The sequence below is a fragment of the Sus scrofa genome, chromosome 8 (assembly GCF_054392235.1).
Source record: "Sus scrofa isolate SSC_HxYL_T2T_F1_AM1 chromosome 8, Sscrofa_HxYL_maternal_Yorkshire_Landrace_v2.0, whole genome shotgun sequence".
NCBI lineage: Eukaryota > Metazoa > Chordata > Mammalia > Artiodactyla > Suidae > Sus > Sus scrofa.
In genome coordinates this window covers 97,013,880-97,038,110 of record NC_139390.1, presented here as the reverse complement: position 1 = coordinate 97,038,110, position 24,231 = coordinate 97,013,880, and the positions used below count along the sequence as shown (strand labels likewise).

At 31.7% G+C, this 24,231-nt stretch overlaps 1 long non-coding RNA gene across 6 annotated transcripts in view; it reads left to right on the top strand.

Annotated features, from left to right (window-relative positions):
- The window catches only part of LOC146400953 (uncharacterized), a 254,701-nt gene that overhangs the window by 101,176 nt on the left and 129,294 nt on the right, over positions 1-24,231 (top strand). For 4 of the 6 annotated variants that reach the window (XR_014812973.1, XR_014812976.1, XR_014812974.1 and 1 more), the window contains exon 3: positions 5,232-5,402. This is a non-coding gene — a long non-coding RNA (uncharacterized LOC146400953). Of the gene's footprint in view, positions 1-3,250; positions 3,310-5,231; positions 5,403-22,444; positions 22,557-24,231 lie in introns of all 6 variants that reach the window. The other 2 variants (XR_014812975.1, XR_014812978.1) reach the window with 2 other exon arrangements.

The following is a 24,231-nucleotide window of genomic DNA, read 5'->3' as shown; positions in this document are numbered from 1 at the left end:
TTAGTTTATTTAGAGAATTCTCATAAATATGCTATTTAAATTCAAAGAAGAATTCAGCACTTCGTATATCTGAATGATTACTATATTTTCAATAACGTTTGGACCTGTTGCAAGAAGGATTTCTTAGCAGAACTGTCTAACATGATTTTGTATCAATTAATGATATAAACCTGATACATTATATTTTCATACAGTTAGACACAAGCTGTGAAATCAATGCACTATCCATATATGAAAATTATATATGAAGTGTATTTTTCAATAAGCAATTAACTATTTACTATTTACTGAAAGTACCTCTAAATGATGACAGGCATAAAATTTAAAAAGTAAATAAATGTTTTAAAAAAGGATAAATTTCCATAGTGCATTTGGATGCTTTGTACTTATGTTGATGCTTATAAATAAATATTTATTAATTTCACTCATTTCACTCATTTCACTGATTGGGCAGCAACCTCTTCCCTTACTGACTCTGTCACTAAATACCTGAGGCTAGTGTAATTCATGTTCAGTCTTTTTAGCATTACCAAGTCTTGGCGATCTCTTCACTTTGCTATGACCCAATGGAGTACTCACTTGAAGCTAATAGAGATTTCTCACCCTCTCAATTTCAGTTGCACCCTTTATTTAATCCCAGATCTAGACCTTATATGTCATAAATTGTGCTGTGTGATCACTGTCTTCTTACCACAGAAACTGATCACAGGTTCATTGACTCTTAAATGTCAGTGATATTTTATATCTGTGACTGGAGAACACGTGGAAAATTCCAGGACATTTTGTATTTTACTGGAATTGACCTACCTGAAGAACCTGAAGTATTAGGTTCTTTGACTGATCAAATTGCCAATTTTACTTTGCTTTTCCTAGGTAAAGTTGGTCCATCAAACACAGTAAACTATGTCCTAGTCTTAAAAGGTGGAGACAGACTTTCTTTGACTTTTATTGAAATCACCTGAGATTTTTCTCTCTCCCTTTCCTACCGTATTTCAATCCACTAAATATAGAAAATGGGAAGACTGATGATTCCCCTTTTTTGAGTCCACTCTTTTAACTCTCTAGCTGAAAGGTTCTGAGTCCCCTTCAGTCTGATTAAAAAAATTCAGTCTGATAAAAAAATTTTCCTACATGCCTCCTCTGTCTTTCCTAAGTTATTGCTTATGTTAAGCTCTTTACTCAAAATTTCAAACTTTGCTTTCATAGGTAACCAAGTCTAGTTTTTAAGACCCTTGACTCTCTAGAGACTCAGACAAATCAACTTTGAAACTCAAATGTGTTTAGGTAGTTATAAGTAGTTCTTTCCACTTGAGGGATTAATGCTACTTACTCCCACTATGTTGAACAAGAGATTGCCAAATACTTCAAAAGTATTTTAAAATTATTCCTGTTATATTCATGAAACATTTAAAATTTGTCACTTTATCATATTATTTGAGACTTAACAATGAGGATTTCTTTTATAAGTCATATATTTTCAATTTACCATAAATTGACTTTGTCTAAGAGAGTAATTCAGACATACAAAGAAATGATTTGTTTTATCTTGCCAAGTTTTAGAGATGAACCTTCTAAATTTTATCATCCACTCACTTAGGACTTATAAATTTTTGCGTAAAATAGAAAGTAATTGAAGCTTTATGAAATATCTTTGTTATGTAATGATTTAATTAATGTGATTATAGAGAATTATTTAAAATAATATTTTTATATTTTGAAAAGGTTGCTATTAAATTTTACAACCACCCTTACCTCATGAAAAAGGCTAATATACTGAGTACAGTGTTTTAAGATGTACTTCTAAAATTTCAATGCACTGGACCAGGTCATTCACTGGAAATAGTAACATTGAGAGCACTATTTCATCATTATAAAGGTTTCCATTTTTGCCGTTAAAAATGGAATAACTTTGCTTGCTTTTTACAGTCAGCAGGTTCTCCTCTAGTTAATATCTTAGTGGAAATGCTAGAAAACAGTTATATAATATAATCAGAAAATGAAGTGAAAACAACCCATTATTCTGGCTTTGTTCTATTGAGATTTGGGACAAAGTTATAAAAAAAAAAAGAAAACTCTTACCATTTTTGAAATCTGTTTTACTGAGATTGGGACATTTGTGAAAGTTTAAGAATTCATTTTGTCACAAGTTGAAATGTCATGCTGCCTATACTTCACTTTGAAGAAAAAATGTTTTAAGAAATTGTTATTTGTTTTTCAGTGTATAAGTATCTCATCTACTTATGACCTTTCTAAAGCATCAAATGCAATTAAATAGCAAAAATATACTGCAATGAATTGTGTCTCACCATGTCAAAAAACCAACTATAGTGATTGATATCTGATATTGTTTAACAAAGTATTTAGAGCAATGCAATGGAAGAGAAAATACAATGCCTTTCACATGAACTATCCAATAATGGCATTAAAAAATGGTCTTGTGAACAAAGATCAGTGGTGGCCCAGGGTAGAGGTGGGGAATTTTAGTGAAAAGGGATACAAGAGAACTTGATATATCTTGATTTTGTTAATGATTAAGTGGATAAATACAGTTGTCAAAATTTATCAAAATATGCACTTAACATGTGTTTGTTTGTTTTTTTAATGTGTTCTTTATTTTTATTTTTATTTATTTTTTTGCTTTTTAGGGCCGCACCTATGGCATATGGAGGTTCCCAGGCTAGGGATCTAATCGGAGCTACAGCTGCCAGCCTACCCCACATCCACAGCAACTCAGGATCCAAGCTTGAGTTGGATCACAGGTCACAGCAACACCAGATCCTTAACACCAGATCCTTAACACCAGATCCTTAACCCAATGAGACCAGGGATTGAACGTACAACCTCATGGTTCCTAGTCGGATTCATTTCTGCTGCACCAGGATAGGAATTCCAATATGTGTTTATTACTATAAACTATAACCCATAAAGTTGATGGGAAAAAAAAACCTGCCCTGTTAATGTAAGTTCTTCCTCTTTAAATGGCTGATGAAAAGTTTTATATTTAGTTTAATATCCTCTTTAAAGAAGAGATTATTTCACAATAAAAACTTGGATTAATAACATGAAATCTTCAATCATATTTCCTAATGAAAGCTTCTCTAAAATTATTTCGACTCACTAATGCTATCATTTATTTTATGAAATGAATTCACAAATAGAATTCTTTTATGAACATTATGTGGCATTGTATCATTTTTTATGTCATGTAGTATAAATAACTTTTTTTTTTTTGTCTTTTTGCTTTTTCTAGGGCCGCTTCCCACAGCGTATGGAGCTTCCCAGGCTGAAGGATTTTCCATAATTCATTGTGTAAGAAAAGCCAGTTGAGAGTAATGCAATTGTCCCTTGGTATCTTTCAGGGAATTGGTTCCAGAACATCACTCTCACTCCCGTGCATTCCCCTAGACACCAAAATCTAATCACACCTAAGTCCCTCATATAAAATGGGTATTTGTAGTAGTATTAGCATATAATCTAGCATATCCTCCATCATACTTCAAATCACTTCTAGATTATTTATAGTTCCTAATACAGTGTAAATACCATATGTGAATTGTTGTAAATGCAATGTAAATACTATATAAAGAGTTGCCTCTGAAAATTCATGTTTTGCTTTTTAGAACTTTCTAAAATTTTTCCCCAAATAATTTTTATTGCAGTTGGCTGAATCTGCAGATGCACAGAACCTGCACATACAAAAGAGCTGACTGTACATCTTATAGGTTCACAATGTCTTACTTGCATTTCAGAAACTCTCCCCTGCAAAGTTCAGAAAATTGAATTTTTTCCAGTAATGTAATTTGTTTTAAACTCGTTTGGCATCTAAATTTAGCCTGAACTGATACAAGTTTCTTCCTAATATTGTTTTACTTTACTTAGTGTGGATTTCCATATGCTTTACTGCAGATATATTGATGTGTTTGATTAAGGTATACTGCGCAAACTCTGACCAGTTATCTGAACTGGTCATTACCAGCATTACACCACCCTTCTGAAATCTGAATAAAAATTCTTTATACTGAAACATATATAGTCCCAAGAGTTTCAGATGTGCAGTAGTGGACCTGAAACATGATTCATTTATATTTTCTAAAACAACCAATAATAAAAAAATATATATTTTAAATTGTTTTGTGCATACATATATAAAAATAGAAAATTACAGAAATGGATACCGTGCTCCTAACATCATTCACTTCGGGAATGTTGGAAGGATTAGAGATTTACATTCTAATTTATAAATCTTGCATTATTTCTTTAGCTATGGTATCTTATATAAATTATGTAACTTCAAGGTTTTAAGTAATAATTTACCTGACAACCATTTTCTTTACTACATACTTGATTGCAATAAACAGTGTTTGCTTCCTTGAACCATAAAAGTTCTGATAAAGCTTATTCTCAATCTTGTGCCTTCCCTGAAAACTTCTTGGACTTTCTCCTTTATCAGTAAATTCTCCCTGGCTCCCTTTCTTACTGGCCTCAGCCACCCCACCATATTTTGGGGTCCATTTCTTTCTAATCAGAAACCTGTTCTGTAATCTCAACTTCCAGAGTTATCAGTTTTTTGTTTCAAAATACTATTAATTTAGTATGTAAAGTAATTTAAGTTTTTTTAGTTGAATCTCTACCTAGCCACATTATAACTTGAAGTGTCATACCTTCTACACTGATAATGAAGTTTAAATATTTTCCTTGTCTACTTTTCCTGGGATATTTTTATGAATGCATCAAATTGTCAGATAAAAATATTCTGCATAACATGTATGTAAGTTGGATAAGGAAGAGAGATGGAATATAATGAACTATGAGAAACATGTCCCAACATCATGGCACCATGGCAGGAATTGTAATAAACATCAGTAATAGGGGTACAGTAAAAGTAATGATAATGAGACAAATGTAATGTAATTGATGTTCTCAATACATTACTCATTCTATTTTATTACATTTAAATATGTGTAAGTTTTATACTTATATAGTCACATGCACTATTTAAATATATGTAAATCTCCTAAATTACATATGTACCTTAATATTCAAATAGTACTTAATAATTTTTATTATTGAATAATCATGTTTCTTTTTTATTAAATTAGAAATTTAGAAAAATCAGGTTGAAAAATGTGTATGTAATATTCTAAATAATGACATTAGTCATATTTGTCTGTTTGCCTCATGATTATTTTATATTTTACAATTTTATAACTACTTATTTGTTAATATTATAGGTTACTGAAATCTATTGGATGAGTACATTTATGAGAGGTTTTTAAAACCAATTGAACCCACTGGAGTGTCCACGTTTGTGACAATAACGGCAATGTTCTGATTGTGAGAGAAAAACAGCGCATCAGTTAATACAAAGGCAATTTCTTCATCAGCTTTGACTTCAATCTATGGTAATGTACTCAATTCCTAGAATTCAAATAATACTTATTTAAATTAAGTTAATAAATCAAATTTTAATGCCAAACACAGTTAGTTTTTAAAATGTTTTAAGTCTCTGGATTATTCAGTTGTTATTCTCTTTTTTTCATGTGAAAAAAATTAAATTATTCTATGATTCCTTTTGAATGCTGAATGTGGTATTAAATAGCCAGAGAGTATCTTTAAAATACATTTTGGAAAACTTTTCCTTTCAGATCAGATTAACTGTAATTTGAATCCATTAAATGAATTCCATTAGGGAAATTGTGTATTGTTATAAATGTATATTAATATTTATTTTTAGCTTTTGTATTAAATGCCTAAACAACCTCTAAGCATAATCTGCAAAGATACCACCTGAAGTCTTCAGAATTTTGTTGATAAAAATCAAATTAAATGCTTTAAGTCATGGAGTCCAGATTAAAGTTACTGTTGGTGGCTTTATACAAGCCATAAGCAGATTCATGCTTTCTGCTGGTTAAACCATCCTACCTACAGCAGCAGAGTCCTCTAATGAAATACTTGTTGCCTAACAAATATACTCCATCAGCAGGCATACTCAACAAGAGTTTTCCACAATGCTTTAATACAAAAAAAAATGTATATGGAATACTATCTTAATTTCCTCAACAATGGACATGCATTTATTTTTAATTGACTAACTGCCTGGACCAGAATTATTAATTTGCCTTATTTGTGATAACCTCTTAAGGAAGCATTAATATGTAGCTTTTATGACTTGAGTTTAGAAATGTGATTCTGAACTAAATGACAGTATCAGTTGCCACACAAAGTGGTCATATATCAAGGAATTGCACTAGCATTAGGTAGAACAGCAGGTCCATTTGTTCAAATGCTCACTGAACATATGAGTGATTTTCTCTAACAAGGTCTCAAGGGAACCAACTTGCATCCATCACTGCCTGCATTCTAACTGGAAGATAACTATTTTAAACTTCTGCTAAAATATGTGATTTTTTAGGATTGAAATCAAGTTTATGTCAGGAGCTAGAGAGATATATAATGTTGGAACTCATATCAGATAAAATTTGATAGAAATCGGTAACTGCTATTATAATCAGATTTTCATTTTTGTTCTTGTGTTTTATATATTATCAACACATAATGATTTAAAAAAGAGACAAAACTCCATACATTATTCTCCCAGAAAATCATACACTTCAGTTTTCCTCAAATGTCTATATAATTACAAATTTAATGTCCACATTGATATAAAACACACACACATAATACAATCTGTAAGACTATAGTATATTGTTGAATTTATTTTGTTTTTGTCAAGGTTCTTTATTTCATGGGACTTATACTCTAGATAAGAGGAGAACCTTTCATTGACAAATATTATGGCAACCACACCCTAAGGTGACCCCCTAGGACTCAGTTATATAAAATTCTCTCCCTTTGAATGTGGAAGGTAGCTGTGATTTGTGTCTAAAACAATAATATTTGACCAAGATGACAGGGTGTTACCTTTGATTAGGTTGTGTTTTGAGAAAATTCAAGTTAGCCCACTGGAACACAAGAGCTTTTCCTTGCTGGTTTTAAAGAAACTCTCATAGGCTAACTATGGAGAAGGTAGAGAGTGTCACAGGATTGTGGACAGCTGTCTGCCTCAAGTTGTAACTTAACAACTTAACAGTATGGATTTATTCATCCAGAATTAATATTAGCATATTGGCATGAGCACTTCAAAGTGGCATTAACGTTCTGCCAGTTTGGTTGTAAAGCTTGGACTAAATATTCGATGTTGGTCTATGAGGATGAACTGTCAGGACTTCCTTGAATAATGCAAAGGAAGGAGTCTAGAGATTAGGGACATGGACTTGTAGAATGTACAGATTGCTTAGCCACTTCTTCACCTTAAATCTGAGAGGTACAGCGGGTATGTCTTTAATCGGGGTATTGATAGATATGTAGTTGAGCATCCTTGGAAATCTCTGTGATGGCTGCCTTCAGAGTAGATAGTAGAAGATGTTGACATGGAGATTTGTTGCTCTTACCTCAATGAGATTGCTGGATTCGAGTATTACAGAGGTTGGTGATAGTGCTTAACATTCACAGATAATCCTGGACTCAGTACCACAGCAAATCAAGGATAAATGAATGAGTGAAGTATTTTTATGGACGGGCAATTTATTAAGAAATCTCTTGGCATATATTGATGGATAAAGTCTAGATCTGATGAATAGATACTGAATGTGACTTGACATAGAGGATTTATGGCTTGTTAATTGTTTCAGATGCAAGCTGGTTTGCATTCCCAGAATCCCTCAGTTAAAGGGAAAGCGGGATCTCTCCGGCAATGCAACCAATAGTCTATATTTTGATTCTTTCCCTAACTTTCCTCAAAAGTACTTGTAGCCATTTAATAGGTGACTACATTAAAGAAAATGAAATTAGATCCATTACTGGCATTAATAAATAGTAATTCTAAACATACTAATCTCATCATGTAATTAACATGTCACCAAAACCAGGCAGTCATAATAGTGGATTATGAAGGTGATGTGATAAAGGTGTCGACAACCCATTGCTGTGTTTCTCCAAAATATAGTGGCTTACAACAAAATTGTTAGTTTTATTTTATTCACAAATCTTCAATTTGGGTGAGACCCAGTATTGTCTTAACTCTGCTTCATGAAGCATCAGTGTGATAGCTTATCACACTAGGACTGAAATAGCCATTTCCAATGTTAGACACTCACAAGGCTGGTAAATTCATGCTGGCTGTCAACCAAGAGGTTGGGCAATCTTCCATGTCTCCAGCCCTCACTATGTAAGTCCCTCCATGTAATTTTTTGGGGCTTTCTCACAGTATGATGGCCTCTCAAAGGTCTCACCTTCCAATATTACCACATTGGGTATTAGGATTTCAACATATACATTTTTGGGGGGACATAAACATTCATACCATAGCACTTGTGAAGTTTGACAGAATAAGGTTTTATGTAACACTATCATGTAAATATCAGAAGCACATATTAGCATAATGGAATTAATTACTTAATTCAGAAATAGTTTGCATACACTGTATTAGAAATACTGTGAAAGCAAGAGAGAATAATTCTTTGCCCTCGAGGAATTTTTATTGTAATTGGGAAAGTGAAAAATAAATATTAATTGTTAGATGGTGCATATTCTACTTGGCAACCTATTTTAAAAACAAAATCTGCTAATTAAGAAGCTTATATTCCTTTATGTCTTTTAACATGGGAGGCAATGGAATAACATAAGAAGTGCTTTTCAAAGTATTTTAATACAAAATAAATACCTGTTCTATGTGTAATTAGTCCATAAATAAAATTTTATGACTTTTTAACATTCAGTGTCTTTAATGAAAACACAGGGAACTGTACTTCATATAGCTTTCCTTGATATGCATTTGCTTTTATTAGAACAGTAGTTACCATAGAAGGGACCAGAGGTCACCAGGCTTCTGTTTGAGGAGGCTAAAGATAGGAAAAATAGAGACTAATCAAAGATATACCTTCACTATATGGTATGTGACTCTGCTGTTTCAAAGCATGTAGAATAAAACCTTTATGAGCATGTGGCTATAATTTAATGATGTAGAATAGCACTATTCTCTTTAGCAGAGTTCTTCTGAACAGAGGTCATCAGATTGGTCAGTTCTGTGGTTCCTAGAGAGTTTCAAATTCAGATTCCCAAAGACTTCTGTCTTTCACAATGTATAAAAACAATACTACCCCCTCAATAAAAAAGCCTTTTAGGTAGTTTATACATTGTGAACAATGCACTTGCTAAAATGATGTTATAAATGTGAGTAATTCTTATTAAGTTTATATCTACTATTATATGTGACTGACAAAGCAAGCATAAATACTGATATATTTATTTTTATCCATTTCCAAACTCTTTTTTGTTTAAACACTTAATTATACATAAGAGGTTTTTAAAATAATAGGATAATTTAAACAATTTTTGGTATGTGTGGAAGCAAAATGTATAACAAGTATTCCTAGTAGTTTAAAGGATTGTTTTTTCCTATATATGTAAATGAACATCCTTTTTTCAATATCTGCCCTCTAAGCATTCATAATAACCGTGTAAATGCTATTGAATGAGGAAAAATACAAATTTTAAATAATTTTGTCCACACAGGAAAAATTTAAATTTATTCATATTTATCACTGATTGCATACAAATCTTCTAATACATCTTCCATTCTTCCTCACTTTGAAAATAAAGAATAAGTGTATTACAAATATTATAGTAACTACTTTCCTTATATTTAAATGGAGAATTCTGAATCAATGACAAGACCTCAAATTGGTTAGTTTACATAATATGCAGAAGTATAGAATGAAAAATCTGCAACATAATTATTGGCAGTTGAATAATGAATAATTTGTGCATGTTCAAACAAGTACATGAATCTGACACATAAATTCATGAACATTTATCAGCAATTAATATTCTGAAAGTTAGTGGCGCTGGATATATTATCTTCCCTAAGGTAGAGCTATTTACATGCTCTGACCACCTTAACTACTCCTGTCCTCATACCTTTTATTTTTCTAATAAATATAATTTTTATATTTTAGATCAAAAATGAAATTAATGTCCATAAATTAAGATGTTATATTTTTATTTGAAACCACAGGCAGTTAATCTAATATTTACTGTATCTCTGTTACTCATTAGACCAAAATAAACTATGAGTTTCCCAATCAATGATCCTTAATATCCCCAGGGAAACTAATCATATTCTCAAGATAGGAACATTTTTGTTTAAAAAATACCATCTCAAGGAATTTATAAACTTAACTGGAGCAATAGCAAAGTAAAATACCAAAAAACCTTTTTGTTGCTTCAATTTAGTGTTGTTTCTTTGAGACAGAACTGTTAAACAAAAATATTATTATTAAACTTCAGAATTAATAATACCTTATTTGACGACTCTTAATTTTCATGGTTGTTTCTGTAAAACATCTTAATCATTTTTTAGAATAAAGATTTTGAATCAGAGAAGACATTCTTGGAACTGCTCTGATTCAATTCAAATAGTGTTCAACATCTTTAACTATGTCACCATTTGTGAATTAGGTGATAGCCCTCCAAGAGGATAATTTTATTGATTTTTATTATTTCTAGTAAACTTTATAAAATTCACCACAGTATATAGACTTTATAGGGTAAAGGCTTTTAAAAAGATTAGTCTGTTCTTTGATTAAACTTGACACAGTATCTATGCAATAAGTATTATTTCTTTAAAACCCATGGTTAATCTCACTTTAAAGTCCCTATTAATTTTATTACCAAAAATTGTAAATGTTTTTATCATATATTTTCCCATTATCATCTAGTTGTAGCAAAGTTTCTTCTATTATGGAATGAAAGGTATTGAACCCACCCCAAAATTTTTGTCTAAATTTCAAATTAAAAATGCAGAAAAGTCTCAATGGAAAAAATTAGGAAGATCAATATATCATGAATAAAGTCATGCTTTATTTAGGAGAAAATTGGTTTGATATTTATTTCAGAATATGCGATTTCCCCTTGCTTTGTTCTGGTAACAGAGGCACACCCACAATATATAGATGGTTTTCTTAAGCTCTCATTTATTGATGGGGTGGAAGGAAGGGAGTAATAGAGACTTGGGATAAAATTTATAACATGAAATAAATATATAATACATAAAGGCCACGTATGTCTTAGGCAGTAAAACATAATATGTAATACATTGATTTTAGAAATAAGAAATAAGGAGACATTTGGGTGCATGAATTAACATGAAACAATCAATTCCTAAAGAAATGAGATATTATGTATGATGCTTGCTTTTGCTGACTGCCTACTATTTGGATAGGTAACATGTACAAAAGGTTAGAGAACATCAAGACGAAGGGCAAGTAATGGAGAGAAGAAGGCAACAGCAAAGAAATTTTATTGGTATGAGAGGTAGCCAAAGTGGACTGACTAGAAGATAATGTTGTTCAAGAATAATAAAAAATAAATGGGAGAATAACTTGTAAAGAATTCTAGATATTTAATAACAATAATAATAATAATAATTAAAGCTGACTCTTGTTCTGTATTGATGCCATATAGAGCAAAGATTTTTGAACCTGTAATCAGTACGTATATGATGAACCAAACAAATAGCATTTGATAATTTGGGAAATATAATTGTGATAATCAGGACATAAATAAGTTTGTAGCACTGTTATAACATTGAGCAAAGAAAGGAGGAGAAAGGTATAAGATCTAATTCAGAAAATGATGTAACAAAGAGTAGAAGAAAGCCAAAATAGGAAAATGAATATTATATGTGCTAGTATAATATCTCAGACTCCTAAACCTATTTTTGAATGTAGGAAGAAACACAGATTAAAAAGCAATAAATCAGGGAATCTCAAGTTCATTGCTATCACTTCAATATCAAGTCAAGGGTTTTTGGAATGAAAGAGTAACATGATAGTAATTATCATAAACTATTATACATATGTATAGAAAATATTAAAAAAATCTCTGAAAGTAGAGAAATATTTATAATGGAATAGGATTCACAAAATAAAATATTAACAGTTTAGAAATAGATTGATCTTAAACATACTAAGGAAAGGGAAAAAAAAAAACTATTTAAACTATTAAAAGTCCACCTCAGTGCTTGAAAGCAGAAATCCAGACATCATAGAAAATTCTCTGCAGCTTGTCAAATCAGCCTCTGTAAAAGAACATGGCCTCTTGGAGAATATGATGACTTTTATAGTTATTAAAACATGTACTGAGGTAATAGACTGGGTGGATTTGTCCTTCCCATTTACCATATAACCTAAAAGCTTCCAAAAAATCCTGAATAACAGAATCATCAATCTTGTGGCTACGAGCTACTGAATGCCACTGTATATCATATCAACAGAAAGGGAACAGAATAGGAGTCTGTCAAGCTGGCAGTATTTAGTGAGAGACAGGAACATCAATCCTCAACAGGAAATTATAGACAGAAAAGATGAGAAAATTAATTAAAGGCATATATATTTTTCATCTAAAATATAGATACATATATATTTATACTCACATGTATATAAACACATGTATCCTTTATATGAGTTTATCTTATATAGCATATAATTCTAAATATTTTAAACTTAAAAATTTGTATCAAGATTATTCTGGAAGTATATGTAGTCTATATTATATATAAACATTCACATTTCAAAAAATACTTGTTATATTTATTTCATAATAACTTGACAGAAATATAATCATCAGCTACTTTTGTAGATTTTTACTAGGTCCTTTGGGAAATACAAATTAGATATCATAAACATTTATGAGCTCTAATACTATAACTGCATGCTATAAATGACAAAATGTTCTACACAGGCAACTTGAGTTATAATAGTTACACAAGGATGTAATATTAATCAAGTGGCTTCAAAATATCTTATTTTCCACAAAATGATGATTTACTTATTTATTTTGCCTCCAGTAGAAGAAAACCCTCTGCTTTTAAAAGGCTCATAGAATTATACTAGGCCCATCCAGATAATCTTGCTTTCTTAAAGCCAGCTCTGCTTATAATGTTACATAATCACAGAAGTGAGATCAGATCCAGAGGGCTATCCACACTCGAAAATGGTAGGGGATTTTACAAGATTCCCCTAAGATCTTTTAGAATTCTACCTACCAAAGTCACCATTAATTAAATCTTTTAAGATGATGTGATGTCTGTAATCAGATGTCCTACTGCTGAAGGAGAGTTCTCAACACATGTAGATAATTCACAGTGTAGCTAATTCATGCATTTATAAAATATGGTTTTTGTGAAATAAGTGTGTTCTTTCTCTACAGCAAAACTAACAAATTAACATGTTGCCTGAGACAAAGCCATTGAGGTCAGGACATTTATTTTTCTGACAGTTATTGGAATAAAATTTTTTTTGATATGTTAAAACATTTGCAACTGCTATATAGTGCTATAGAGTTGGAGATTTCCCCTGTATTTCCAGTTTTCTTATATTTTTCAAATGTTTATAATATTCCTTTTTTTTTTTTTTTTTTTTTGGCTGTTCAACAGCATATGAAGTGTCTGGGCCAGGGATCCAGTCCAAGCTGAAGGTGCAGCCTACTGTACAGCTGTGGCAATGCCAGATCCTTAACCCAGTGAGTGAGGCCAGGGATCAAACATCCCCACCGCTACAGAGACATCATCAATACCATTGCACTAGAGTGGGAATTCCAATGTGATTAATTTTTAAGTAAAAATATTAGACTATGGCTTTTAGATGCTTTAAAAAAAATCCTTTTTTGTAACTATATGGCCCTCCCGTATATGCTCCACCTTTTAGATCCTTAACAAGTTCAGATGTTAGAGTTCATCTTAGCCTTTACTCCTCTACTGAGAACTCCACAATTTAGCATCTGTTGATGTAACTGATTCCTAATAAGCACAGAACATAATTGACATTTTTACCAAAATCAAGACAAAAATTTTAACAACATTTGTAGTGATTTACAAAGACAAAACACAGAAAAGTGACTATTTGGAGAGTTAAGGAGAATTTACTAGCCTATTTATTAACACAGTTTAAGTATAATCATCAAATTTGAAGAGCACATATTTAAAATAGGACAGATATATAAAATATTTCTAATACATTTCTAATTCTAAAATATTTCTAATATATTTCTAAATAGGACAGATATATAAAATATTTCTAATATATTTCTATAAATATTTCTAAATATTTCTAATATATTTTATATATTTTAAATAAAACAGGTTTAAATATCTTCACATTTGTAAAAAGCCTTTTGGGGCAAATTATAATATTCTAATATTCTTTCATTACATTAAGTATAATTTCTATAACCAACTCATGTTTAAAAGAAATTTAGCTAATGTTTATTTGTCTTATTCAACAAATAAAGGATTTTAATAGGATGTTTTGAATAAATTTTTTTTTTTTGTCTTTTTTTTTTGCTATTTCTTTGGGCCGCTCCCGCGGCATGTGGAGGTTCCCAGGCTAGGGGTCTAATCGGAGCTGTAGCTGCCAGCCTACACCAGAGCCACAGCAACGCGGGATCCGAGCCGCGTCTGCAACCTACACCACAGCTCACAGCAACACCGGATCGTTAACCCACTGAGCAAGGGCAGGGACCGAACCCGCAACCTCACGGTTCCTAGTCGGATTCGTTAACCACTGCGCCACGATGGGAACTCCCGAAGTAAATTATTTCTTAAAAACTACTAGACATTCTCCACTTACAAATATGATTTGAAATTAATGACACAATGTTATTGCTTCATTCTTCAATTCTAGAGATAACCCTTAAAATAATTTGAAATCTATTATGAAATAAAGTTTTAGACGTGATAATTTTTTTTTAATTTTTTATGAATCAAAACTAGACAACTAGTACCTTTCTCTTCAACATCCCACCTTAGTGAAAAGTAGCATGAATATTGCGGAAAATGCCAGAATTGTCAGAACACTGAACAGAGCAGATAAATGATACCAAATAATAGTGAGTAATATTTTAAGAGGTTATCTTTAATAAAAAGAAAGGGTGTCTTTCTTATCACAAGGACAGTCTGATGAATTAAAAGCTTCCTATTATTTTCAACAGAATATTGCAATGACCAGCTATTCAAAATCAGAAAGAAATAAATCAACACATTTCAAAACAATTTCAATTCAAGACCAAAATTTTTTAAGTTAGGGATTCCCGTCATGGTGCAGTGGAGATGAATCCGACTGGTAACCTTGAGGTTGCTGGTTCTATCCGTGGCCCCACTCAGTGGGTTGGGGATCCGGTGTTGCCGTGAGCTATGGTGTGAGTCGCAGACGCGGCTGGGATCTGATGTTGCTGTGACTGTGGTGTGGGCTGAGAGCTATGGCTCCAATTGAGCCCCTAGCCTGGGAATCTCCATGTGTCGCTGGTGCAGCTCTGGCAAGGGGGAAAAAAAAATTTTTTTTTTGAAAGTTACAAAGATACAAATGTGCTGTATCTATTTTATCCAGGCATCTATACCCATTACTCTGATGGTCATGACAATATTTTCATTCATACTTTCATTTATACACATAGAAGGACCATGTTTCACTAAAGATTCTCATGAACCCACTGTAGCATCTGTTTAATGAATGAAAATTACAGTGTGCTCTACTCAATAAAATCTTTGATTTGTAATTATTTGACTTAAAATGAAAAATGAAAATGAATGCCCATCGTGGCGCAGCGGAAGCGAATCCGACTGGGAACCATGAGGTTGTGGGTTAGATCCCTGGCCTCGCTCAGTGTGTTAAGGATCCGGCATTGCCTGAGCTGTGGTGTAGGTTGCAGACGTGGCTGGGATCCTGCATTTCTGTGGCTGTGGTGTAGGCCAGCACCTGTAGCTCTGACTGGACCCCTAGCCTAGGAATTTCCATGTGCCCTGGGTAAGGCCCTAAAAGAAAAAAAAAAAAAAAAAAAAGGGACACCCTAATTAACAGGATTTATACTCATATTTATTTTAATGAATTATATTAATAAAATAAATGTAATCACAACAAACACTATATCATTTGATTTTCCTTATTTTATTTTGACAAATACAAAGAACTCATAGGCACTAAGTCCCTATTTGCAGCTGTGAATCAATTTTTCAAATGCAGCATGTGTTTGCGTACACAATCTTGTTTTCAAGGAAAATTAGCCAAGACATAATAAGCTTAGTTGTTTATTGCCAATTTTTAAAAATCCTGATTAATGAAAGTGGAAAGAAAGCACTTTATTTATACCTGATGGTAACTAAATAGACAAGTACAAAATTGTGTCTTTGCAGTGGAGTTAGGATGTGTGCATGTCTGTATTTCATAATTAGGTCCAAGATTTTTAACTTTTAACTTATGACTAAGGAATTTCAACTGATAAAAACCTGATAAACCAAAGCTATTGACTCTTTTCAGTAAGCTGTTATTAGGAAATAACACATCTTTTTTATTAGAGAGCCTATTAACTCTCCTACATCCTCAAGAAATCTTTTTAGAGTGCCTCTTTCAAGACCTGGAAGTAAAACAGGCTCTCTGAATATTTAAACTGTGGTCACTAGTAATGGGAAATGAGTTCTACAAGTTTACCATCACCATGTAAATTTGCATAACTACCACCGAGAGATATTTGCCCTGGATTTGTGGGTAATAGAACCCACATTTCACTATGTGAAGTGATTACATAGCAAAATACAAGATGGCTGCATGCATGGAATTTAAATAATAAAAGAGATAAAATATTGTTACCTCCATATTCCTGGTCAATAACAGGAATTGCTTTTCAGTTAAGATTCAGTCAAAAAGTTGCTTTCTCCTACCCTAGATAGGTTCATAATCTTACTCTGTAATTTAGCACAGAGGAAAACCCAGAAGCATAAAGGAGACAAGCTGGTCCTATAAAAAAAAATAAAATCTAAAACTCAGTAAAAGTTTTAATACTGTATTATCAGAAGAAAGATCTTCGACTAAAGCTATTAGTTCTACTTCTCAAAATTATTTTTTTCTCTTTAAACAAGTACAACAGTTGTTCTGTCTCAAAGAAACAAAGATTCAAAAGCTGATATAAATGAAAATAGTATAGGATACCTAGGAAGAAAACTGCCAAGTATAAGCAAAGAAAGACAGATTCTACCTACACTGGAGCAGAACCAAGCTAAGAGTTTCTTTCTGGCAAGGCATTGGAAATCAATATCAGAAATGCATTATATGTTATTTATGGTCATTTTGTATAACTATGCTTTGTTAACTACTTGATGGAATGTGTATATACAATTTTGACCTCTGTCATGCGCCCCAGAAACCTATGTTTAAAAGCCAAATTAACATTTCTGCTTGAAGGTTCAATACACCTCTCACACAAAACATTTTCAAATAGAACTTGTGGTCTTTTTCCTTATTGTAAAGCTCCATTTTGCACCTAAAATTAAAGTAGTAGTGTCATAATACATGTCTGCAATGGTAAATGCCTACCCAATCTCTTCCAGCCCTTACTTTTACGTATAGTTGATTCTGATGCCCACCAACTTGCCAAAGTTTTTCTTGATTTCATTATCATTGAAATCATTTTGTTTCTTTATATATTGGTTGTATAATATTCTTTCCCTTATGAATCGTGTGTTCTGCATCATATCCTACTCCCTTCACTGCAGCTCCTTTATCTTGAATTTTATTTTGGGTGTTTTGGTGAAGAGTTTCATCTCATATGGTGACAGAAGTTACTACTGTGACACTGCTGACACTGAAAGAATGGATAAGGAAAAATTATTTTGCTGCTTTTAAAAAAATGCAGTGTTTATTGTGGTTTTATATGCTTTCAAGAATATGTTGAGGAAACAGGATAAAAATCAGCAATTGATTATGGATTGGTAAAGTCATTTGTCCACGTGAAAATCACAATAAAGCTGGCCATCAAATATAAGAATAGCACAAGAGAATTTGTTAGATAATTCAATAGATTTGAAGAGAGAGGAGAGACATTTATCAATATGTCAATCTAGAAACATGTCTATATCAATCAAATAGGAGTAAGAGGTCACACCAATTATTTGAAAGAAAAAATGCATTATACTAGTGCATTGTTAACTAGGAAGGAATATATGACTGTAAGACAAAAAAGCCAATACTAAGGTATAGAGGTCAACCACTGCTGGTAGAAGGAATCATCCCTAGTATTGAGAAAAGAGAGTAGTATTTATAATACTAATTTGACTCCCTATAAATAAAAACTACAGAAGAGGATTATCTCAATTTAAAAATTTACAAAAGACATAAATACACAAGTTACAGAGCACAGTTAATAAAACAAACAAAAAAACTAACTTACCCTCATGAATAATTAAGAAATGAAAACTCAAACAAGAAAATACTGATTTTTTATCATTCCTTAACCATTTATCACTGAATCCACAACTCATGTAATTATATGAATAGTACTGGGTATCCTATTAATGTGTGTATGTGTTTCTGTGTAATCAGTTATCTGGGCAGCCTTAATATTAGAGGCAATATGTTAAAATGATTTTCTTCACTTTTCTCTAATGGATACTGTATCCCTAACTACTCAGTTTTATAGCTACAGAAAAATATTGGCATGTGAAGTACCTATCATACTTCTTCACAAGTAAGTGGTAAACAAAAAGATCCATTTTCACCTTTAAGTTTTTGAGCCTCTTATAGAGAAAGGAATATGTGCGTACATGTGGAGGCAATCATTGATATAAAATGGGTAACAAAAATAAGAGAACAATTACATATCTTCCAGGTTTCAAAGAACATGAGAATAAAGTGCACAGATAGTGACAGAGAGCCATAAGAAGAAACTAATGAGTTATACTTTGAGTAAAATGAAATAAATATAATCATCATAATCATACCACTAAATCACATGGTGCCATGTACTGTACTACAATATACTATACTATATTATTATAATATAGCATTGTATGTATACATCATTCTTACTCCATCCCATAGTCATTTTGTTCCACAACTGAAGGTAACAAAAGTTATCAGATTATTCTCTTAGCTAAAGAAAGATAATCTTGGAGATGAATGTTAAATGAAATGTCAAATAAATAAAATGGCAATAAAGACATATTTATTCAGCATAAAGATGCCCAAAAGATTTTATACATTTAGCCATTGACTTTCTTAGATTTTAAGAAAGTGTTAACTGGATTTTGAGAAGCAATTAATTCCATGCTAAGCTGAGTAATATAGAATCTTATTTCCCCATACGTTTATGTAAGACAAGTAACCAAACATTGTTTTATATCAAATAGGAAAGTATTTATATTATCTTTTAGAAAAAGACATTGATTCAATATAAAATTATTCATATTTAAATTATTTTTGGTAAATAATTATAAAATAGTGGCAAATTATATATTTATATATATCTTAAGCCAGAAGTATGTACATTGCATTAATAATGCAGTCTTATTAAGTTGAGACTCATTAATGAATAGGTAAAAAAAGAGAACTGATACATATAGGTTAAAATTGCCATATTTTTCAGTTTAATAAAATTGGAATAGAAAGTCCCAGACAATTAATAGTCTAAGAATAATTACTTTTTCTCCCGCCATCCAGATAGTTGGTCTCAACGCTGGTTTCCCCTTCGTTTACAATGCTCCTCTTCCAGATGTGATGATGTTCCACCTACACTAATCTACACATACATAAAATTGATGATTTTGTTCCAGAGTTTTTAATTCTTCGCTCAGCCTCTCTTCTACACTTTCATGATATATTTTGACATAAGAGCTTATCTTCACATTATTCCTCTTTTCACAAGTAAAGTGACAAGATGTGAAGGACAGAATGAATCAACATAAACAAGATTTTCTCTTCTGAGATTAATTTGGTGGTAGTAAGTAGTTTAGTTCCTGTGTCCATTGAGCAAATGTTTCCTTTTTCAGAAACCTCAAATCTGAATACCATTATCTTGAAATGTGTTTATTAGATCAGAAGAATTTTCTTTATCTAACATCTAACAACTTTGCATTTTCTTAATTGGTCTGTCTTTAACCAGTGTGATGAAAGTAGCTTCCAGCAGTTCTGATAAGAGCAATCTAAATTTTCTTTAACAGTTTTGTTACAGTAATTTTCATGTAATTTCAAGTCTGTAATTTCAAGTATGGTATCTATGCTATTCTTTTGCTATGTTTCTATCACCTACATAGTTATTTTGTATACTTTCATTCACACTGACCTTAAAAAAAAATCAATGAAAATGCAATGATCAATTTGATAATAAATTAAAAATAAACATATAGGAGTTCCCTTTGTGGCTCAGCTGGTTAAGAACCCAACATAGTATCATAGTTACTCCCTGGACTGATAGATTTTGTAATGACTTGAACATACAATTATGATTAGTCCTGTGATTTTATCTTCCTATGGATCATATTTAAAATATGGACTGTATGAATCTTCTCTATGTGCTTAAAATCATCTTATGAAGAGATAATTTACTGTCTAACTTTTAAAACAACTTTCAAAATCTTTCAATCCAGGGAGTTCCCATCATGGATCAGGGGAAACAAATCTGACTAGTATCCATTAGGATGCAGGTTTGATCCCTGGTCTTGCTCAGTGGGTTAAGGATCTAGTGTTGCCAATCTGGCGTTGTTATGGTTGTGGTGAACGCCAGCAGCTGTAGGTCCAATTCGACCCACAGCCTGGGAACTTCTATACACAGTGAGTGTGGCCGTGAAAAGCAGAAAAAAAAAAAAAATCAATCCAATATACATTGTATGCGAACAAAAGTAAAAAGATATATGTAATAATATGTTTAAAATATTAGAAACTGATACAGTTTAGCATATGGATACATTATAACTGTGAGACAAGGACATAATATTCATAGTAACTGCAAGTAATTGGATTTATAAGTCTTTTGATATCTTTGAATACTTCACAAATTTGATTGGGCAATGGAAGTATTGTTTCTGTATTATAATATCCTTATTGTATAAACTTTTTCTACTCTGCTATTTTATTTCCTTTATTTCCAACTGACTGGCCTCACAGGTTTATTTGGAAGCCTCATGAGACCTCATAAAATAAACAAATACCTACTGGTATTAACTCTATGACCCAGAGTATACAATGACACTATCAAACATGTTATGTGATAAACTTTTATTTGCATATTTATAGCAACAATATGATGTTTCTATCTTTGTGAATACAGATAGTAACTCATTTTTAAGGATGAGACTGAATCAACAATGTCAAGTCTTTATTGCATCTCTGTTTTAGCTGCACTCATACATTCCTTTTTTATTATATTACTTTATAAGATGATCTTAGTACACTAATGTAAATTTACACATATATGACATAAACTAGACTTTATGTTAGACTATCTTAGAATGCACTTTGAACTTTGTGAAATTTTATCCTGCTAATTCATATCTGTGATAGAGTAAATGAGATAGTGAAGAACCACATTTGTTCCATAAAGAATGTATTCTTACAAAGTTCCTGCATTACAGAAAAGGGAACATACTATGAACACTAGAGGAAAGAGGAGCAATATCAACATCAAATAATATCCTATAGTGCCTTTTCTTCCTTCCTCACCTAATTTGCTAGCTAATTCATACACTTATGACTTACCCTTTCCCATGAAACTTAATTTAATTTTGTTAGTGTTAAACCAGTATAGTAATCTTTATATTCTAAAGTAAACTATAACACATTTAATATAAAATTGATATACTTTTTTGCAAATATTGTCTTAAGATCTGGTCTTCATTTTTTCACAATCTTTTTTTTTTTAATTCTTTTCTCTTTGGCTCTCATTTTAATCATGCTTTGTTATTCCATTTTAAATTTTTTTCTGATATTATAACCATACATTATAACCATAACCATATTCTTTAAATGGTTAACTAGAGATTAAAACATTCACCTTTACTTTATCAAAATCTAGTATAATTTGAATTTGTTGCTGTTTTTGAGGGGTTTCTTGATTTTTTTTTCACCTGATACATTTTTTTGTTCTACTGTACAGCATGGTGACCCAGTTACACATACATGTATACCTTCTTTTTTCTGACATTATCATGCTCCATCATAAGTGCCTAGGCATAGTTCCCAATGCTACATAGCAGGATTTCATTGCTAATCCATTCCAAAGACAATAGTCTATTAACACCAAGCTCCCAATCCATCCCCCTCGTCGCCCTCCCTCTTGGCAACCACAGGTCTATTCTCCAAGTCCATGATTTTCTTTTCTGTGGAAAGTTTCATTTGTGCCATATATTAGAGTCTAGATATAAGTGATAGCATATGGTATTTGTCTTTCTCTTTCTGACTTACTTCACTCAGTATGAGAGTCTCTACTTTCATTCATGTTGCTGTTTCCTGTTGTTGATTTTGATATTGTTCAAATGATTTTAACTCAATATCTTAAAATAGATGTGTTGTTTCACCTCCAAGACTGTTTATATTTGTTTCTGTTCTTTAATATCTCCCTTTAGTCACAGAAAAAGTAATACTCCATCAGCTTCTCAGAAATCTCTCCTGAGCAGGCAGCAGCAGAAGAGGGGCTCCAAGTGTGAGCCTCATGTCTAATTTTTCTTCTCATTTTAGGTAATCATTCTATTTTCCCCTTTTGTGTTTTTAAAGATATAATTTTTGGCTTTCCGATTTCTTCCAGCAGGTAATTTTCATGGTTGGTCTAATTTTTACAGTTTCTGATCACTAGGAGATTTCATCCAATAGCCTTTAATGTTAACTTGATTTATAAAAATGTATATATTTATACATTTCATGGCATTTTCAGAGTTAGCGTATTTAGTGTGACCACATAATTAAATTATCAGCTAATTTATTGTGTTCAAATTCTAATTAAACCTTGGCTAAATTATAGCAGAAAGCAAAAATCAATATCATAACAAAAAAAACTCAAAAGTGTGTATGCGTACTTTAGGCCATTTAGAAATTTTAAACTTAATATTGGTATTAACTTCTTACTCTTGTTTACTATTCTGGCTGATTAGGGATAATAGTAAACTTATATATTTGTCAAAACATTTCAAAGATAGGAGCTCCTGTTGTGAATCAGCGGTTAACAAATCCAACTAGGAACCATGAGGATGTGGGCTCAATCCCTGCCCTCGCTTAGTGGGTTAGGGGTCTATGCCGTGAGCTGTAGTGTAGGTCGCAGACAGACCAGGTCCTGCAATGCTGTGGCTCTGGCGTAGGCTGGCAGTTACAGCTTTGATTAGACCCCTAGCCTGGGAACCTCCATATGCCACAGGAGCAGCCCCAAAAAGACAAAAAGACAAAAAAAAAAAAAAGAAATTGCAAAAATCTCTCAAACATAAATGCATTGATTAATTTGAATTTATTTTTATCTTAATGATTATAGACTCTAGTTAATTATTATTATTTATTTCAGATGTTATAACTTTAAGGTATAAAAAAATAAAATTTTGACAAGTTAAGGAAATATAATGCTGGTAAAATAAATGAGTTGAAAGAAGTAAAATAAAATATGCTGAGGCTATTATTTGCGAAAAAAAGGTAAACTAATTATAATACTTTGTATCCTTCATTGTAATATAAATGACAATAAATTTATATTCATTCCCAAAACTTGAAAAAGATATTTATCCCTAAATATTTGTGTCTTTGATTGTGAGATATTTGCCCATGCAAAATTATAGCCAACTTGTGGCTGTACATAAATTGGAATCAGTCATGAAAAAATCTGTTAATGAATGCTGACATCAAGACTGAGATGAGACTCACTAATCATATCACTTAGCAACAGCTAATGAGGAGGCCATTATGCCAATTTATCCCCAAAATTATATAATTCAGCTGAAGTATCATAGGCAAATGAAAAGCTTTAATGATTATCCAAAAAATAGCAGCAATGTAAAACTGCCCATTTCATCTTAGTATTGTGGTTTGATTAAAAAAAAAAAGTGACCCTAGCATTGTAAAGGATGGTGGCAAAATAACATCATGAAAAAGTAGCTTGAGAGCTTAGAGAAAACCAGGAGTAATGTGGATTCACTTTTTTTTTTTTTTTGGTTCCTTGATTATAAATTCACATAGATGACCATTTTTTCTGTTATATTTTTAAATTATCTAGAACCTATAATATTATCCTTGTTAAAACACTGGCTATACAATGCAATTTAATAGTTTTTGTTAATATCCTGTCAACTTTAGTAGCTGTCAAGGAATTATAAATATTTTAAGTAGAAAAATTATATATTCTCTCCCTTTACCTGATACAGAAAGATCAAAAGAA